Source organism: Trichosurus vulpecula, chromosome 7 (assembly GCF_011100635.1).
Source record: "Trichosurus vulpecula isolate mTriVul1 chromosome 7, mTriVul1.pri, whole genome shotgun sequence".
NCBI lineage: Eukaryota > Metazoa > Chordata > Mammalia > Diprotodontia > Phalangeridae > Trichosurus > Trichosurus vulpecula.
Window position 1 is genome coordinate 57,412,338 of NC_050579.1, and position 20,692 is coordinate 57,433,029.

At 43.2% G+C, this 20,692-nt stretch overlaps 1 protein-coding gene across 2 annotated transcripts in view; it reads right to left on the reverse strand.

Moving 5' to 3' along the window:
* Positions 1-6,323, reverse strand: part of CTTNBP2NL (CTTNBP2 N-terminal like) — a 71,709-nt gene extending 65,386 nt beyond the window's left edge. Inside the window, exon 1 of one of the 2 annotated variants that reach the window (XM_036767778.1) lies at positions 6,207-6,323. The gene's annotated coding sequence lies outside the window, so the exon portion shown is untranslated. Of the gene's footprint in view, positions 1-6,146 lie in introns of both variants that reach the window. The other variant, XM_036767779.1, reaches the window with a different exon arrangement.
* Between the last annotated feature and the right edge of the window lie 14,369 nt (positions 6,324-20,692).

The following is a 20,692-nucleotide window of genomic DNA, read 5'->3' on the forward strand; positions in this document are numbered from 1 at the left end:
TGGTACTGGAATTAAGAGGAGTTGGAGAAGGCTTCCTGTAGAAGGTGAGATTTTTGTTATGAGACATTTTTTTTAGCATCTGAGTCAAGGATAGCCAGATTCACTGATACTCTACGCTCTAAACAGGAAATAATGATCGTCCGACTTGATTAGAAATGAACGAATATTTTTTGAGTATCTACTATGTTGAAGACATTGTTTAGGAACTTCGGGAAATATAAATAGGTATAAGGCGCTCCTTGCCTCTCAAAATAATTATGATCTAGTTGAGAAGACAAGACATATTCACATCAATTCAATAAATATTTCATTGTGTGTTCACCAAATGCAAGGCACTATGCTAAGTGTTGGGGATACAAAAATTAAAACCCACACAACCCAGCCTCTGCCCTCAACAATTGTGGTTCTGTGTAGCATTCCCCATTCCTCCAGCTGAAAATGTTCTCTCCTTTGCCTCAATTCAAGTAAGAAGCCATTTACTAGGTCAATACTATGTAGAAGCCCCAGTACTTGCTCTCTGTCTCGAAGTACATTGACTCATGTACATATATCATACCCCTCCCCCATAACTCCTCAAGGGCAGGGCCAACTGCCATTTTCATCCTTGTATTTCTGGAACCTAGCATGTTCCTTGCACATCAATGATATGTAATAAACTTTGTGTGTGTGTGTGTGTGTGTGTGTGTGTGTGTGTAAAAGGGAAGATATGTACACAAGCAATTATAATACAAGTTTAAAATGGGATGCATGGGATTATTCAGATAGATTGGCATGAAAGACTGAAGAAGAGTAGGATGGGGAAATGGGGTTGTTGGTTAGGCAAGTCATTGGGTGGAAGTGGGGGAAAGACCTTTGTTCTAGGATCTGTTGGGCAGGCAGAGCAAAAGTACACTGGCAGAGGCAAGGAAGAGACAAAGGGATTAAATTCAATAAACATATATTAATCATCTACACGGTGAGAGGCACAGCAATAGCCTATGGCAAGGAATACCAAAGGGAAACAAAAAACCAAAACCAAAACCAGTCATTGCCCTAGAGGTACTTATTTCTATAGGGGAAAAAGAGAAGGGGGGGGTAGAGTTGGGGGCAGAAAAGATACAACTAGGATAAAAATTTAATATAAGGTAACCAAAGCGGGAGGGCACATTCTTCAGGTTGGCTGAATCATCCCATAAGAACTGATAACATTATGAGCCAATATGTGCTAAGTGTCAGGGAACAAGTGAAGATGAAAAATATCTGGGATTGAGAGAACACTGGAAACAGGTTGTGGCCAGATTGTGGGGGCTCTGAATGCCAGAGCAGAGTTTAGACTTCATCCTGTGGGCAATGAGACGCCACTGTAGGTGTCTGAACAAAGGAATGAAATGATGAAAGCAGTGTTTCAGGCAGATTAGTTTGGCAGCTTCCCCATGCGTGGGGGGTGGGAGGGCAGACTTGATAGAGCAGGAGAGGCCACTGAAAATAGTTCCTGAGTGATGTGATAAGGTCCTGGACTAGTTCACCTCCCTCCCCGAATTCATTAGCTCCCTCTCTACTACATCCACAAGAAGAATCTAAGGACCACAGCATGCCTCTGTGGCTCCAGCAATCGACCTAGGTTTGCCCAAGGCAATGGGCACTTTTGAATGAAAACCCAAGATGGCCACCCATTGAGCGGAGATCATGCAGTTATCATCTGTTCCTTACTCGGTCCCTTGGTCTGTTTCTCTCGTCTCATATACTCCAACCAACGCAGTTATTTTTCTCTTTAAGTATTGGCAGCTCCCAAGCCCAAAGCTCAGGATAAAGGTGCTGGGGCTCAGGACAGAAGTTTGGAGCTGGAGGAACTGTCCTGAAGAAACCCTTTTCTCAAGCAAAAAAATTCACTGTCAATCAGATTGTGTTTGCTTTAGATCCAGTAGAAAAGGGGACTGAGAAAGGACTTGAATTTACTAAAGTTACAAATGGCTCACCAAATGCAGTTTAGTCAAGCCTGACTGTTCTGGGTTTCTAACCAAAGAATTAGATAATTAGGACCTAGTTCTAAAACTAAGATGTGGGAGTTTGGGAGATGCAGGTGGGAGAGAAGGGATATGAACAGCAGGATGCTTCTTTCTCCCATAATAGAAAAGAATTCACTACAAGAAAAACCCTCAAAGACAAAATTAATTACAAAAACAAGAACAAACCTATTAAAACTTCTCAGGATCAACTGTCTTACAGTTGATCCTTTTTCAGGTTCTTATATTCTGTAAAAGAATACACACACGTGAAAGATGTTGCTTTTAGTTTATCTCCTAGTTTTTAACTCTCATCTTTTCTAAATGTCTAAAGACAAAAGGCTGGAATATTTATAGTTAACCCCTCCATTACCTAGCCTTAATTCATATGCAAGCTGACAAATAAGCCATTTTTAAACTGGGGATGCTTTGAACTGGAACCTATCCAGTTAGCATCAAATCTTCAGGAAACAGGAACCAATGTGCTTTAAAAACAGGCTGACAAGTAATTTCTGGGGTCAACTTCCACAGATAGCTCTACTTTCCTTTAGAAATAAATCTGAGTTCCTTGTCCCATGCCATGATCACCAACCAGTTCACTGGCAACACCTAGAATGTCTGCTTCACACAGAAAAGCCAAGATTTTCACAGAATGAATTCCAATTCTGGTCTGCAAATTAACTGGCAGCACTGCAAACTTGATTCAGCCAACACACAAGCTCATTGTAAGCTGAGCATGTCAGAACTTCTGTGATCAGCTTGTGTGAACTAGTGTCTATTCTAGTCAGAAATCCAACCACTGGTCTACGAACACCCTTTAAGCACCAGGGTCATTTATGAACGTTTGAGAACCAGTGAGGAGACCCATTTTAAAAAAAGAAACTATAAAACCTGTTAAAAGTAAAATATCCAGGAACCATTTTTAAGTAATGACATAAGCAAAGACACTCAATGTCTGAAATACTTTTCTAAACTCACATTCACATCAGATTCCTAGAAAAGTGAAAGGAAACCCCGAAATGACTGGCACTGATTGTATTTTTAAGTCTTGCCCAGGTTCTGAGGTGTAATTACATTCAGTTTAAAAAAAAAGGTGGGGAGAGAGAGAAAAGCAAAAAATGTTTTTGTGGATATTTCAATCACTGATGGTGATTAGGCTGAACAAGTTCCTTCAGGCAGACCAGATAAGGAAAGTAAAAGCAAATGTTGGGTAAAAAAAAGGAGTGGATTGTTTATAGTATCATGATAGGCCTCATCTTATCAAAGAGTTATCTTTGTAGGTCTATACCAAGGTGACAGCTTCCCAGTCTTGCTCTGAGATTAACAAGACCAAACAGGTGCTATAATGACCAAGACACACAAAATGCCAGTTTTTATTACTCTGCCAAATAATACAATAGCATGATAGGTCCTGGCAATTAGTTTCTTTGGTTTTATGTCTGTCAACTTTATTTTCCATTCTGCACCTGGATGAGCCTCATCACTCCCTTTGAGTTTTTGTAGCTCTGGTTGAGGGGCCCATGTGTTAATATCTCCATATACTTCTCTGTGTACATAGCAAACAACTCTCCAAGAGCTTCCAACCAGCCTCAGTTCTTTTTTGGTCTCTCTGATGATTTCTGGGAACAATCTTTAAAAAGATCTCTGTAGAAGGATTGAAGGCTCCAGATCTACAATCCACAAATCATTACCCTGGGGAAGCTGGAGATACACTTTGTAATTGGAATTGCCTTTCTCAGTATCTCCAAAACTTTGCACAGTTGGCTGTGTAACCCGGGACACGTCACTTAACTTCTCAGTGCCTCAGTTTCCTCATCTGTAAAATGGGAGCCTACTTCACTAGGTTGCAGTGAGGGTCAAATGAGATAACATCTGTAAAGTGCATTGCCAACCTCAAGGTCCCATAGAATTGCTAGCTATTATTATTATTATAGCACATGTTGTGGTTCAGTTGTGTCCTACTCTTCATGACCCCCTTTGGGGTTTTCTTGGCAAAGATACTGGAGTGGTTTGCCATTTCCTTTCCCAGCTCATTTTACAGAAGAATAAAATGAGGCAGACAAAGGTTAAGTGACTTGCCCAGGGTCACACAGCTGGGAAGTATATGAGGTCATATTTGAACTCAGGTCTTCATGACTCCATGCCTGGCATGCTATCTACTTTACCACTTAGCTGCCCTATTATTAGCACATAGTAGGCATTTAATAATGCTTACTGACTTGACTTGGAAAAGCAATAATGAATATATGCTGCACATGTACACCCTCGGTGACTGGGATCCTAAGCACTTTGTCACAATTAACACTACTCCAACACTACACCAGCAATTAAGGGTGACTTATAAGTGAGAATTAAAGAAGCAATGTTAAAATGTATGATGAATTTTTATATATGCAAAGTGTTACCTTATTGGATGTCCACTGACAATTCAACAGCATTCATGCTAATGCAAATTCCAAAATACCACATACCATATATTACAGTGATGGCAAAGCACTGGACTAGTAGTCAGAAGGTCTGAGATTGAGTCTTGTCTCTGACACTCGCTCACAGGCTGTGTTACTTTATCAGGAGGACACTGCCCCACTGTAAAATGAAGAGATTGTACCACAAGATCTCTAAGGATCCCTCCCATAGCTAATATGCAAGGAAATTAGGGCTGGGCAAGTGGCACAGTGCTGAATTTGAAGTCTGGAAGACCTAAAGTTCAGAAAATCCTCTGGCAGACACTAGCTCTGAGATCCTAAGCAAACTGCTGTCTGCCTCAGTTTCCTCAACAGTAACAATAGCACCTCTCTCTCAGATCGTTGCGAGGATCAAACGAAATATTTGTAAATTGCTTAGCACAGTACCAGCTAGCATAGAGTAGGCGCTTAATAAATCAATGCTTCGTTGGGTGTATACTCAGAATATCCTTGATCTTAGTTACAGCTGCGGCATATGCAGTTTACCTTGGTCAACGTACTTCGATTCTGCAGGTGATGCTATTCCTGTAAAAACCAAACTACATCGTGTACCCACTATTATTTTCAACTACAGAAAAGACCTATAGCATCTAATAGTGGGTGTGGATCGAGAAGAAAGGAACCAAAGGCCATTAAACCAGATTAATCATAAACCCTCCTACAACTGGACCAGGATTTTCTTGAAACACTTCCTGTCTTTTGTTTCAAGATTTACACCTTTCAAGGTTATTCAAGTCTCCCAGAGCAACCGGCAAACCTTGGGTTGCTAGAGTAAAGGTCCTTATGTACATTCCTATAGAACGATCTCACGAAGGACCCCAAGTTATTCATCGCTTGTTTATATTCTGCACACTAGGTCAAGTTCAGAAATTAGCCAACTTCTGCAGCAACAAGGCTGAAAGAAACAAGGAGGTGGAAATCTTAAGTTCCCTAGGGAAGTCGTGGAGGGAGTCGGGAGGTGGTGATCAAAGACGGAAGCAAACCGTACAAAACCGTACCCTAAGGACCAACCCGGGTTCCCCCTCAAGGGGAGAATGGAGAAGGGAGAAGAGATTTAAAGCTCGGGAGACTCCATCTGGCCAGTCCAGTTAGATGGGCTTCCCCCACTGTCCAGCCTCATTCCTCCGGCTGAAAGGGGAGGAAAACCAGGGCTTTCCGACTCGTGGGAGAAGACGGGTTCAGCGGGCTGTCTGGGGGAGTGGGGAAGGGCAGGATGATGGGCTGGAATCGGGATGGGGAGGCCTTTTTCATTTAAGGATGCAGGAAGGTGTGAGGGTACCGACCTAAATGGGGAGGGGGGCAGGGAGAGCAGCACTCACTATAAAGAGACAGGAGGGTGGGACTCCAGCTCCCCTCCGAGTCCCAGCGAGCTGGGGCAGGTGGTGGGGAGGGGGCAAGGAACTGTCCGGGCCGAGGGGGGCGAGTGGCTGGGATGGGGGGATCCCCCTTCCAAAAGGAGGCGCAGAGAGGGGAGGGGTCCCCGTGGAGGGTGGGTGGGGCGCGGGGGAAGGGGTCTGCGGCTGGACAGGAGCTGGGGTGGGCCTGGGATCCCCTCAAGAATTGGGGCGCCGCCTCCTCCGGGAATGGGGGGCGCGGGCAGAGAGGAAGAGGGAGGAGGAGGAGGAGGAGGAGGGGCCCCGCCCCCTCGGGGGATGGGGTGCTGGGGGCCGGAGGGGGAGGCCGGCAATCCCACCCTCACCTTTCTCTCGAGACCCCGGTCTCCCTGCAATCCCGGAGTGCCCGTCCCAGCGGCTCCTACCTCTCCCCGGTGCTCCGGGCTCCGCTCCCCGCCGCCTCCGCCTCCCGCCTCCCATCCACAGTCCCTCGCCTTCCCTCAGCCTCCCCTCCTCCTCCCCCGCCGGGTCCGTGCCTTGACAGCTTCCCGGGCCAATTGTCACCTCAGCCTCGCGGCTCGCTGACCAATCCTGGCCGGGGGAAGGCGGGGCTTTTCCAATGTCATTCAGGCTCCTCCCGGGGCCCCAAGATCCCTTTTGTTTGGGGAGAGCCGGGCTGGGATTGAGCTCGCGTCACTTCCGGCGGGAAGAGCCCTCCTCCCAGTCTGGCGCGCGGCTCGCCTCTCGAGCCGGATCCTGCCGGGCTCTACCTTCGCTCGCCCTCTCGACCGGCCGTGGCAAGGGGGCGTGTATGCTTTCGCCTGGTCCTCGACTTGGCGTTCGTTCCCGGGATGATGATCCCGGGTTGCAATTTTGTCCCGTATTGTTTGGGCTTTAGAATTTGTATTCCCCCGCCCAATTCACTCTCTATTCAATTTATAATCTCTTTCTAGTATTCACTTTAAAAACGAGAAACCCCTCTTTGTCCTTGGCTGCCCCAATGGAGAGAGTGCCTTGTGAATAGCAGATAGCCCTTCTGGTCTTGATCTTGGCTTTGGCTGTGGCCAGACTCCACACGTTAGCAGTGGGATGGTGGAGGAAACTGAGTGCACTATGGGATCATCTTGCAGTCCTGGCTTCCATAATCTAGCAGATTGTAAATCCCTTGAAGGCAAAGACTGATTGCTGCTTTTTTTTTTGGTACCTCTCAGGGTTTAGTCAATAGTCATTGATCAGACGCCTACTATGTGCCAGGCACTATGCTAAGCCCTGCGGCTACAAAAAGAAACAAAAAAAAAAATCCCTCTAGCTCACGAGGGCGACAACGTTCAAACTATGTAAAACCAAAACGTAGACGTGTAAACATGGATATATGTCTACACATATATGTATGTAGATAGAGAACTATACAAAATTACATAATGTATATATTATATATTGAGAGAAATGATTATTAATAACTAATATCTTGGGGAGATTCAGAGCTCTCCCCTTCTTCCACAGTCCTGATTTTAAGTTCAGTTTCTTAAAGAACATTACTGATAACGAAGTTGAATTAACTCACCTCAATTTTGGTCAGACCCTACCCAACTTTACCAGGAATTTAAACTAAGGTGTGGAAGCTCCTTGTGTTCTACTCAAACTTGGGTAGAAATAGATTCTTTCAAGGCTGGAGGTGGTCTGCCCTATAGAGATAGTTTCTTTCTCCAAGGGTGAAATTATGTCACTCTCAGCCCCTCATTGAACCCTTATTCTTTGAAGGGTATATAAACTGTGAGCCCACTGCCATGATTGTCTTTGCTCCAAGCAGGTCATCTCCAGTTTTCCTGATCTATATCTTGCCAGTGGACCCAGATGGCTCAGGAGGAGAGAGTGAGGCTGATGACTTTGCGCAGCCCTCTCTCACTTAAATCCAATTCACTTGCAAGTCATGGCATCAACTTACTGATGTCACGGCCCTCTTTGAGAACAAAGGACAAACAACAACAACTTTGGTCTAAGAGAGACAGCCAAATCACCAACCTTTTATTAATAACTTGATGGCGTTATTAATAAAATGATAAAATTACCCAGAAACTATGTCTCTCAAACTTTTTTAATCACCACAATATGGAATTCAACCTAATGGGTGACAACATGCAAACAACTATGCAAAAGCAAGATGTATGCACATGTCATATATATGTATACACTTGTCTATATATACACATACATATCCATTGTCTTTTGTATGTAACTGGCTTCCCTTCCTTATAATATGTAGGTATATAATTGGTGCTCAATAAATACTTGTACGTTGATTAATTGGGTGATCAGAGCTGAAGAGGGGAAAGGTGTATTCCTGGAGTAGGTGTGAAATTTGAATTAGATTTAGAAGAAAAGGAAGAGGCTAACTGAAGGTCTAGAAATTGAAGAGGATCTGGCTGAAAGGCTATGAGGCTGACAGTTGGGGAAAGGGAATTAGGTGGCTAATTCAGCCCAGTATTCTCCATGAACTTTCAGGGGGAAGCTAGGTTTTGTGTGTGTGTGTGTGTGTGTGTGTGTGTGTGTGTGTGTGTGTTGAATAACATCCAAGTCTTATAACTTAATCTGAAGTGAGTGTTACATATGTCTTTTCCCACTTGGCTAATGATGTCACCTTTGTATACGAAGGACAGAAAATTCATTCACCCATTATCTAATCCTCACATGCTTATGGATGCAGTACAATCGGTAAGGGAAGAATGACAGGATCAGAGACTACTCTTCTCTACCCTTTAGTCTGCTATTTGCATTCTGGTTCAGTGGTTCAGGGAGGGGGCTAGAACCTCAGGTACCATGCTAGGGGCTGCTAGGAATATAAAAATGAATGTTATGGGTCCTGATTTCATTCAGGGTGCTTAGAGTTTAGTAGGAAAGAGGGGGGAAGCAAATGACTGAAATGTTCAACTACAGGTTGTTGCCAAAGTTTTCATGCAGTTTTAAGTTTTTAAAACTTAAAAGACTTTGGGGACTCGTATAGGCTAGGTACTGGTATAGATATAGGGCCACAAATAGTTTCATTTCCGACTCCTCCCAACTGTTCTGCAATGCAATGAGGAAGTGCCCCATCCCTTGACAATAGGGAGAAGCCCTGGCTATTTTCTGCCTATTCCTGAATCACCAGGAGAGCAAGCTTGGTGAATCAATCTTTCCTCTCCACACTCATTGCCATTGACCTCTCCACCCAACCTTTGCTCCACTGCAGGGGTGAGTGGGAGTTCTGTTCTGTGACTTGTTTCCTTTTTAGCAACAAGCAAAATCTTCCCAGACTTCCAGTGAGTTCCCTTCCTGTCTCCTCCTGGACTTGTGTGGGAGAACCCAACATGAATGATATCAGCTCTGCTTGGTGTTTTCTGGTTATTCCTTTTAATTTATTACTCCAGGGGATAGTGAATGGGTAGGGATAGTACACCCTATCTTCTTACAAGGCTTACAATTGGCAGAGCCCAGGTTTTAAATGCTTTAGAGGGGAATAAAAAAGAAGCAGAAAGCACTTGGGCCCTTAGGGAGTACCCAGTCTTATGGGAGTAATGTGACCCTACAAAAGAACTTTATAAGGAAATTTAGAAACAAATGCAAATGAGCACATGTAATATAAACAGATAGCATAATAACACCTTAAGGATGGGAGACTTACCTTTTCAAATTATTTTCCTATCTCTTCTTCCAGATTCACAAATTACAAATCTTAAAAAAAAACCCTGCCTTATAAATTAACTCCTTTAATCTTCATCTTGGAAGAGGGGAACAAATATCCTTTTGAAGGTTCAAGTACTGGCTCTTCTACTTACTTACCTTGGACAAGACACATGCCTTTTCTAGGCTCAGTGTCCCCTGTAGTTTTTTTTAGGAGAATCTCTAAGGTCTGTTGCAGCTCTACATCTATTATCAACCAACAAACATTTATTAAGTGCTTATTACATACCAGACACTGTACTGGTGCCTTCCTTCTCTTGATTATCTCCAATTTATCCTGTACATATCTCGTTAATGATGGGGATAGGACCTACACCCCTGAAAAGCCCTTGAAGTTTCCCACAAATTTCAGCAACGAAGTCCCTGGCATTTCCCTGAGGCATCTGCCTATCCCAGCCATCAGCCCTTTCTCTGTGGCTCTCATTGCTCCCACCTGGCCCACCCCAGGCTACTTACCAATTCTGGAGCCCATCCAGATATTCTCACTCTTTCTATATAAAAATACCAATCTTACCCCCATTAAATTGTGAAGATTCTTAGAATCTGGCCAGCTTATATTGGTATCACAAATACCACAAACTCACTAGGAATCTCCTCCAGCCAACCAATGTCTTAATAAACTCAATACTTGGATTGAAAGAAGGTTCAGATGGTTGAATTCTTTTGAGGCAGACCCCTGCCCTGTACCCATGCATTTTGGGGTTCCTAGCACCCCTAGATGCAACATTTCTACATAGCTGTTTTCATGTTGTCTCCCCAATTGGCCTTTCTTTGTATCCCCAGTGTTTTTAGCGGAGTACCTGGCATGTAATAGACAATTAATGAATATTTATCAACTGATTGACTTGTGAACAATCCTGAGAGGTAGGCTGTGATGGCATTATTATTGTGATTTCATGGATAAGAAACAACAGACCAGAGAGGTTAATTCACTTGTCCAAGGTCAGAAAGGTAATAGGAATCAGGACTTGAACTCAGTTCTTTTGGCTACATGGTCTAGAGGTCTCTGTGGTCTACCACAGTACTAAGAGAATCACTACAGTCCCAATCTATCAATCAATAAGTATTTATAAAGTGCCTACTATGTGCCAGGCACTGTGTTAGGAGCTAGCAACATAAAGTGTAAATAAGCAATTCCACATAGAAGGAACATACATTTTGTAGGAAGAGATTCTATGTATATATAAGTATATACAAGAAATAAACACACAGTATCAGGGGGAAGGACACTAGGTGCATGTGGAGGGGGTGGGGTTCAGAAGGAGGGGCAGGGTGCAGTGGGAGTAGAATAAGAAAGTCCTCCTAATCTGGGAGCTAGCTTTTGAGCTGAGCTTCTAAGGACACTGGAGGTAAGGAAGGTACACATTCCAGACATGACAAGCAAACTGTATAAAGGTCCAGAGATGGTGAGGTAATGGTTTGTGTGAAGAACAGCAAAACGGCCCCTTTAGCTCTATCATAGAGAGGTTGAAGGGGACTAATGCATGATAAGCCTTGGAAGTTTTATTAAAATCAGGATGTGAAGGGCTCTAAATGACAGAGGAGCCCAGAGATAATAGGAAACCACCTGAGTTAACTGGGCAGGAGATTGACACAGATAGACCCATGCTTTTGAAATGTCATTGGCAGCTGTAGGGGGGATGAAGAATTGAGGACAGGAGAGACTCGAAGCAAGAGGCCAATTAGGAATCTAACCTAAACAATTGGACCATATGACCTCTAAGGTCTTTTCCACTGTCTTTTGTATGTAACTGGCTTCCCTTCCTTACAATATGTAGGTATATAATTGGTGCTCAATAAATACTTGTACATTGATTAATTGGGTGATCAGAGCTGAAAAGGGGAAAGGCGGATTCTGGGAGTAGGCGTGAAATTTGAACTAGATTTAGAAGAAAAGGAAGAGGCTAACTGAAGGTCTAGAAACTGAAGAGGATCTGGCTGAAAGGCTGTGAAGTTGAGAGCGGGGGGAAAGGGAATTAGGTGGCTAATTCAGCCCAGTATTCTCCATGAACTTCCAGGGAGAAACTAGGTTGTATGTGTGTGTGTGTGCGCGTGTGTGTTGAATAACATCCAAGTCTCATAACTTAATCTGAAGTGAATGTTACATATGTCTTTTCCCACTCGGTCCCACATTTTTCTTAAGTCACTCTCACCTATGGAAGTACCATTTTTCTGCAATGAGACCCTGCAGAGAGTTAGGCAGCTAGGTGGCATAGTGGAGAGTGCAGGACCTGGAGTTAGGACCTTAGACACAAGCTGGGTGACTCTAGGCAGGTCACTTAACCCTCTTTGTCTCAGTTTCCTCATCTGTAAAATGAGCTGGAGAAGGAAGTGGCAGACTACTCCAGCATCTTTGCCAAGAAAACCCCAAATGGGGTTGAGAGGAGTTGGACACTACTAAAACGACTGAACGACGTAGAGCTAGAGGCCAAGCTATCCAGGCTCCTGTTGTCCAGGGAACTGTAGGGTCACTCTCAGGGCACAGAGCACAGAGGGAGTATCTTTGGTTGCTGAGCAAGGTAACTGTAACTGTGTACATTCTCTTGGAATGATACTGTCTCGCAGTGGTTTCTCTGTTTGTTTGCATGTACCTCCTACTCCCCCTTGTGCTAAATAGCGAACACTGCAGCTTTTCGGCATCTAGAGCTGCCTCAGCCCTCTCCAGTCTCTAGCATTGACTTGTTTCATTCCCCTTGTCTGCAGTTTCTGCTGGGAGGAGGACTATTCTGCAGGCGTTTGTCATATGCTCATAACCTAACCAAGCTGGCCCAAAGCATTACTCCCTTGATCCCTTCCTGCCAGTCTGGGATGGTTATTACGTAATTAAATCATATGGTCAGGGAGGGTAACAGTCTGGGGAGCTCTTGTGTGGGAGGAAGATGTCTTGGCTGGTCCAAGAGATTGTGAAATCAAAGGACAATTTCTTCTGTCTCATTAAGCCTATATAGGATTTAGTAAATTTTTTGAGGGGGGAGGGGAAGGGGAGAAAGGAAATGTCTTGGGAAGGAGGTGAGGGCTTGAGACTGGGGAAATAAACAGAAACTGGTTCCAGAAATGAGAGCAACAGAGAGCCCTGACCGACACTTACTAGCTATGTGAGCATTTAGCCTCTCTTGGTGTTCACTTTTTCATCTATAAAATGGGGATAAACATGCTTGCATTACCTAATTCACAATGTTGTTATGAAATAACAAAACAACAACCCAACAAAACCCAACAACAAAAAAAGGACAGCAAATAGTCTGCTTCTATCTGCATTCAGACTCCAAAGTTCTTTCTCTGGATGTGGATAGTGTTTTCCGTCACAAGTCTTTTGGAGTTGTCTTAGATGAGCCCACTACTTCTTAAGGCAGCCCACCTCAGTTTTTCGATAAGTGTTAAGCAGTTTTTCCTACAATAAAACTTAAATTTGTCTCTTCCCAGCATTCGCGCATTATTGCAAGTTCTGCCTTTTGGGGCCAAGAAAAACAAATCGACTCCCATTTCACATGACAGCCCTTCAAATACTCGAAGACAGGTATCAGGTTTCCCACCACAAACATTCTCTTCCCCAAGCTAAACAGCCCCAGTTCCTTCAGTTGATCATTATATGGCATGAACTCAAGGGCCCCCATCAATCTGGTCACCATCCCTTGTACATTTTCTAGCTTGTCAAAGTCCTTCCTAAGTGTGATGAACAGGTCTGAACATAGTACATAGCTGGGGTCTGATCGGGGATGATCACTGGGGTCATCACCTACTTATTCCTGGAAGCTATGTCTTTTTTAAAAAAAATGTAGCTCTAAACCGAAGGAACATTTTGGCAGTCATATCACACTCTTCACTCATATTGAGTCCAAAGCTTTGAGCCCTACAGCTCCCTTCCCACTATTGAAAAAGTACTCATTAAAATACCCCGGAACCTTGTAGAAATATGTCATAGTTCACAGCCAGTTGTAGGGAAGAATCGATAACCTTTTTCCTTTTCAGTGCAGCCTTGGGAATAACCAAGGTAAACAACCTCTGTTGTAAAATCTAGGTGAGGTGGTTAGTCAGTGAAATTACGGATGTCATCTATCTTAATCTCAAGTGTGACCAATCTCTATGGAACTTGAGAGGCTAGGAGAAGGTGTACGGGAACAGCTAATGATTTTGTACTTATTTGCAAGGGGTCATAAAAGGTCAGCATCCAGCTCCTCTTTTCTCCATTTACTAGTTTTCTTGAGTTGCCTTTCTTCTCAGGTGGCCTTCTTCCCTGAGCAGGTGAAGAGATTATGGGCAAGTGACTTAACCTCATGTAACCTTATCCTGTTTCTTCATCTCTAAAATGGGCATAACGATACCTGTAATACCTACCTGAAGGGTTGTTATTAAGCTCAAATGAGATAATATTTGAAAAAGGTCCAGCAAAGCTTACGTTAACATCAGTGAGTGTTACTAATATAACTATTGCCAAGAAGGCAGCCCCTGAAGGTGGATCCATTTCTTTCCCTGACTCTCACCTTAATCTGACCCTGCAGAGCAAACAATGGGCAGGTGATGGTGCCAGAGACTGAATTCTTGCTTTGCCAGCCTACACCACAGTCTCGAGTTGATGAAAGCCAATTCTAGGTTTCTCCTGCTCTGTTATTACAGCTGAAGTAGCCACACAGTTTGCTGAATGGATCATTGTTGTTCACAAAAGGAGTGAAATGTTTGTAGGGAGAGATAATGGCCCGATTATATCTACACTGTCATTTCTAGGCAGTTTCCCTATAAATGGCCCTTTGAAGGAGACTGGCATTAGCAGCTTTCCTCCTCTCAATATAAAACACTGTGGCTTTCTGAGCTGACTAGAGTGACCTAGTATGATCAAAGGAGGAAGACACTGATGCTCTCAGACTTGGGGCTTCCTGTAAGGGACTTCCTGTAAAGTTGACTTCAACTTTACAACTGTGAACTTTTGCCCCTAGCCTTAAGTTCTAGTGGTAATATTTAATATTACTTATTGCTGTGGGGAGAAGTCTGTGTCTCAGTTTACCTAATTGTGAAGCAGGAAAAGTACAGACCTCTACAGTGCCTTGGAGTGGCCTAATGCCCAGAGAAGCACAAGATATAGCTACTTACCTCAACCTCTTCCCCAGTCCCCAGCACCTGGGTGGTGGACCCACTGAGAAATCTCTTTCAATCTATCCTTTGTCACGTGACTTTACCTGGCAAACACTGCCTGATTTGGAGAGTCACTTCAAGATGCATGAATTAAAAGTGCCTGATGGTCTATAGGATCATGGGACCAGATTTAGATATGGTCATCTAGTCCAACACTATCGTTTTCCTTGTACCTGTGGCTTAGGATTTCAAACTCTAGACTAACATAGAGAGTGTCTAATCATGGGGCATCCCCTTCAAATCATAACTCTGGCTCTTTCTGTACCTACCCTAAGTTCCCTTCGGGATATCTCAGCAGATGATAAAAATAAAACTCATGTTTATCTCTCCACAGTTATAAAAGGATCCTAAACTACATAAACATACAAGGTCATAGTGCAAAACATATGTTAAGTACAGGAAAGCCTTTAATTTGCCCCAAGGAAAATGCATAATGATCTTACAGTAGTCTATTCAATTGACATGATTCTTCTTCCTCTCTGTTGAATACTACTTTCCCCTGGAGTCCTATACAGTCCTCCAGACTCATAGCATCCTCCCTGGATTTTGGATTCCCTGTGGAAGGTAAATGAACTTGGTATTGCCAGAGGGGAAAGCCCCAACATTCCAATGAGTCCTGTTTTTTGCCTCAGACACCCACTGTACAGATATCTACTTTATGGTACTTCCTTGAGGTCTTGGAATCCCTCAGAAAGAAAATTCATTTTGTGTTTCTAGAAAGCCTTTCCCCTTGCCACTTGGACCTACACTGTCTAAACAACTCATGCTAATAGCAGAGTGAAAAATCTAGGTCTTTGGCTTCCCCATCCTGTGCCTTAGTCCTGGTTCATTTTTCAATTGAATTCAATTTTTCAATTAACTTCTCTCCAAGAGATGGCTGCTGCCAAAAAAGAGCTTCCTTTTTTCTCTGTAGAAGGATGGATTACAGAACTCAAGAACTGGGATGGGTTGGGCAGGGTGGGTGTGTGGGGGGATGCTGCTATAGAGGCAACGCCTAGTAATTCCCCCTTATCTTTCTGCAAACCGGTATTCTAGAATTTGGCATCTAGGAACTATCCTTTTAGATCATGTGGTTGAAGACCCATGCAATTCCCATGTGCCTTTGTCCCAAGGCCATCATAAGCATCTCTTGGGTGGGCTGCTCTTCATGTATAGGCTTCCAGCTACCCCTTTGGGATACAGATTGCTTCTAAAATCTGTTGCTCTTTGGGTTCTTCTTCAAAATTGGGGGGGGGGAGATTGAAGGGTGGACTCTATACAACTTTATTATAGGTCACCTTCAATGATCTGAACCAAACAATTAATCTCTAATAGATCCACAGCAGCCCAAGCCAGCCAAATTATTTCTAAATGCTAAAATACAACCAAAAATCTAAACAAGGATTCTGAGAGAAATCATTATTAATAACCAGTGATTTGGGGAGATCCAGAGTTCTCCCCTTTTTTCTAAAGTTCTCATTTCAAGGCTTAGCCTCTAAAGGAAGACTAATAATGGCAGATTAATATTCTCCTCAATCTAGGTATTTGCTATTCCACCCAACTTTACAAGAAATTTAAGGTGAAACTCCTGGCCCATTGTGTTCTACTTAGGCATGAGTGGGGGATATATATCCTTTGTCTAGATTTCCAGAGGCTGGGGATGACTTGGAAGCAAATCCTCATCCTCTAGCTCCTCATTAGAACAGGTCCTCTATTTATAATATTCACTCTATTTTATAATATTCATTGTCTCATTAATTGTTAACCAATCAGAGTTGATTGCCCCCCCCCCAGAGTTGATGCCATTCTTCTAAGGGCATATAAATTGTAAGCCCACCATCATGAGAGGTCTTTGGCTTTTGAAAGTGTCACTGACCCATTTTATTGGTAATATGCTAGTGTTATTAATAAAGTGTTTAATTACCCAGAAATTATGTCTCTTGAACTTTTTAAATGTCACATTCGTTGACAAGTTGTTCAGGAATTGCTCTAATTACCCTACAGGGAAACTGAGCTAGAAGGTGGTTAAGTGATTTGTCCAAGGTCACAAAGGCTGTAAGCAGCAGAGCTGGGATTTAAAACCCATCTCCTCTGTCTCCAAATCCTGGGTTTATGTGTGTGTTTTCTTGTTATAAATATTTATATGTATTGGTCTATGTACCTATGTCTGTATGTGCTAGTTCCTTTGCTCTGAGATCACATTTCATTTACACTTTGTATGTCTTGTATGCTTATAATTCATTTCCCAGCAGGCTGCACTCCTCTGGACTTCTCTATTATGATGCAGTGCCAGAAACCTCCTCCCCCTCCTCCCTTTTAATGTGTGTGTGTTGTTTTCTTCATTTGAATGTAAGCACCTTGAAGCCAGGGACTGTCTTTTTGTTTATTTTGTATTTCCAACACTTACCAAGGTAAGTGCTTAATAAGTGCTTGTTGATCGAGTGACAGTTGTGTGCATGTTTTCTTCTCCATTAGAATGTGAGCTCCTTGAGAGCACAGACCGTGTTTTTGCCTTTCTTTGTGTTCCTAGGCCTTAGCACTGTGCCTGGTCCATTGCTGTTTAGCCATTTCAGTCCTATCTGACTTTTTGTGACCCCATTTGGGGTTTTCTTGGCAAAGACATTGGGGTGGTTTGCTCCTTCCTTTTCCAGCTCACTTTACAGATGAGGAAATTAAGGCAAACAGGATTAAGTGATTTGCCCAGGGTCACACAGTTAGTAAGTGTTTAAGGCCAGATTTGAACTCATGAAGATGAGTTTTCCTGACTTCAGGCCTGGCACTCTATATCCACTGCACTGCCTGGCTGCCCCACCTGGCCCATAGAAAGCACTTAATAAATGCTTGCTGGCTGACTCTAGTTTTGCATGTTCTGCCCTTCTTGGGTCACTCTTTGTTTTTTGCCACTTTCTCTCAAATGGACCCAGAAACAAGTGGTTTCCATTTGCTTCCCCAATAGGGAGTGTTTCTTCATTACTTCAAATAGAATTTTCATGAGCTAGGATAAACACCTGGTGGGCAGGAGCTCTATCTCAGGGCTATTCCAATCTGAATTCCATTATTTCTTTCTGCTAACCTGGGGAGGGAAAAAATAAGTCTCAAGAAAATGCAGCTTTCCTCTTGCTGCTTCCTTCCCCAGATTCTACCATCAGATAACAGCAGTTCTACAGCTGGCTGCATCTGCTCTGAATACCAATTTCAAGCAGCTTAGAGTGGTGGCCAGGGGCCTGAGGGAGGGGAGGAGGAAGAAGGCTGGTTTTAATTATAGTAGCTGACATTTATAGAGCATAGTTTGCAATGTACTTTACATGTGTTATCTCATCCAGCCTTACAATAGTCTCCTGAGGTTAGGTAATGCAAGCATTATGCCTAGTTTAGAGACAGGACACTTTGGTTCCCAAAGGTTAAGGAACTTGCTCAAGGTCACACAGCTATTAGAGCTGGGACTTAAATCCAGGCTTTTGGATCCAAGTCCTGTGTACATTCCATTATCCCCTTCTGTCTTGTTGCATTGCAATGTCTTTAAAATTATTTTCTTGGGTTATTGAAAGCTTTAGCATCTAGAATTCAAGTCAATGGAGATTTACTAAGAGCCTAATTACTATATGCAAGTCATCATTTTAGGATTATAAAGCTAGAGCTGAAAGGGATCACAAAGGTCAACTAGTCCAATCCCCTCGTTGTGTTGATGAAGAAACAGAGACTAAGGAAGATTAAGTAAATTGTCCAAAGTCACATATGGGTAGTAAACACTAGAAGAGGAATGTGAAGGCCATTGGTCTTTCCATTGTACTACTGGCCCCAGGGGATATAAGCATGAAAACCATAGTCCCAGTTGTTGTTCATGACCCCATTTAAGGTTTTCTTGGCAAAGATGCTGGAGTGGTGTAATGGCAAGCAAAGTGGGACTTTTTGTCTTGGTTTTTTTTTTTTTTGGAGTTCTAGTTCTTCTCAGCACTAAGGTAGTCAAGTGCTTTTGACTGAGACTTGCCTTTGTTTGAATCAAGAGTCTTTGATGACCTGCTTAAGTCACAAGAAAGCCTAAGTCACATGAGTTCCAGTCACATGGTTGTGACATCCTCTGTGGGCTGACCCTGAAGAAGTGTATATATACTTGGAGGTTGGCATTTTGCTTTGCGGGGCTCACTCATTGGAAAAGTGTTCCTGTGACTTGGCCAGATGAGACTCTAGGTAGCCATTAAGGGACCTCCCCCCCACCCGGGCTTTAAAAACCCAGATGTTGGTGCTTCTTTCTATGGCAACTATGTATGTATTGCTATGGACAGACGGAAGTCCTGTCTGCTGATTTGTGTTATTAGCTCTGTTTATATAATTTTTGCTTGTAATTTCTGTTTGTGTTTTCTCTGAAGTTCAGGGTGCTGACTTTTTCCCCTGAACTAGGTGAACGATATATGTAGGTTTAATTAAAGTGAGATTGTAAACCCCTTAAAGTTGCTTTCCTTAGAAAAGCAGATCAAAGAATCTGGGCTAGCAGCCCTCCTGTGTGCTGGTGTTATTGGTTTTACAGCAGCTGCAAGTAACATTGTTGATATGAATGGTTTGCCATTTCTTTCTCCAGCTCATTTTACAGACAAAGAAATTGAGGCAAATAGAGTTTAGTGACTTGACCAGGGTCACACAGCTACTAAATGTCTGAGGTTGGACTTAAACCTCAGGTCTTCCCGACTCCAGGCTCATGCTTACATGTATTGGTGATCAAGATGGGCTCTTAGCACTTATTCAACCAAGTGCCCTTGAAGAGTTTGTCCTTTGTTTCCTTGATTAAATTAGGAGTCTTTGATGACCTCCTTGCCTCAAGGGAAAGCCTAGTTTACATGGGTTTGAGTGACATGTTTGTGACATCAGAGGCTTTTAGACCATGTGGGTTTAAGTCACATTTTTGTGATGATTTCAAGTCCCGTGGGTGAGTCGCATGTGTGACTCACCTTTGACCCTGAACGAGATATATAAAGCCAGAGGTTGGCTTTCTTTTTTCAGAGCTCTGAGCCACAGCAGCAGGAGTGGTGTATGACTCTGAGCCAGCCTTGTTGAGCTCCTGGATGTTGATGGCTCCTTGGTAACTATGAATTGTATTTGGTCTGTTCATAAATGATGTTTGTAATTTGTTCGTGTTTGCTCTGAAGTTCAGGGTGCTGGCTCTTTCCCCTGAACTAAGCAAATGATATTTGTATGCTGGATTAAAGTAAGATTGTTAACCCCTTAATGTTGCTTTCCTTAGTAAAGCAGATCAAAAGAACCTAGGCTTGCAGCATTCTGTGTGCTGGTTGTTGTTGGTTTTATACCCCAACAGCAGCTGCTAGCCGGATTGTTGAAACATTGCACTACCTAGCTGCCTCAAGATGCCACATGAAAGAAAATCCTCCCATCATTCGGTAATCAATCAATAAGCATTTATGAAGCCCTGAAGTGTTAGGAACCAGAAACAAAAGGAAAATTGAAACAGTTCTCATCCTAGAGTTGGTTATATTTTATAGGAATACACTAGTAGATGAAGGGGAAGCAAGAAATGATTTATATGGAATGTGGCACTCTGGCTGTTTTGAAGGAGACTAGGCTGTCCCCCATGCCTGGAATTTACTCTCTCCTCACTTCCAAGCTCCTAGAATCCCTTAATTTCCTTCCCAACTTCCTTTCTGTTAAGTGCTACCTTCTACACAAAGCCTTTCTTGATTCCTCCAAATGGCAGCACCTTCCCCAATTCCTACCCTAAAGGATTTCGTATCTTTTGTATTCATAGATGGGAAGAGTTAGCCATAGCCCCTCTGATCAGTTGGTTAACTCTAACCCAGTAGGTGAACACAGAGAAGGGACAGATAGAGACAATAAGTGTTAATAGCCCCTTTGTGAAGTCTCAACTTTTTCCTAATGGAACTAGAGGACAGCTTGCTATTGGCTGGATCAAGATTGACCACACCCCTGGTGTCACTAGGAGAACAGAGAAAGTCAGTGGGGAGATGTACAGGCAGAGATTCGAGAGATAATTAGTCCTGGCAGCAGGAAATCAAACAAGGATTTCCAGCTACTGGCTTTGCCTGTCAGAGATGCTGCTCTCAGGGACGAGCAAGATGAG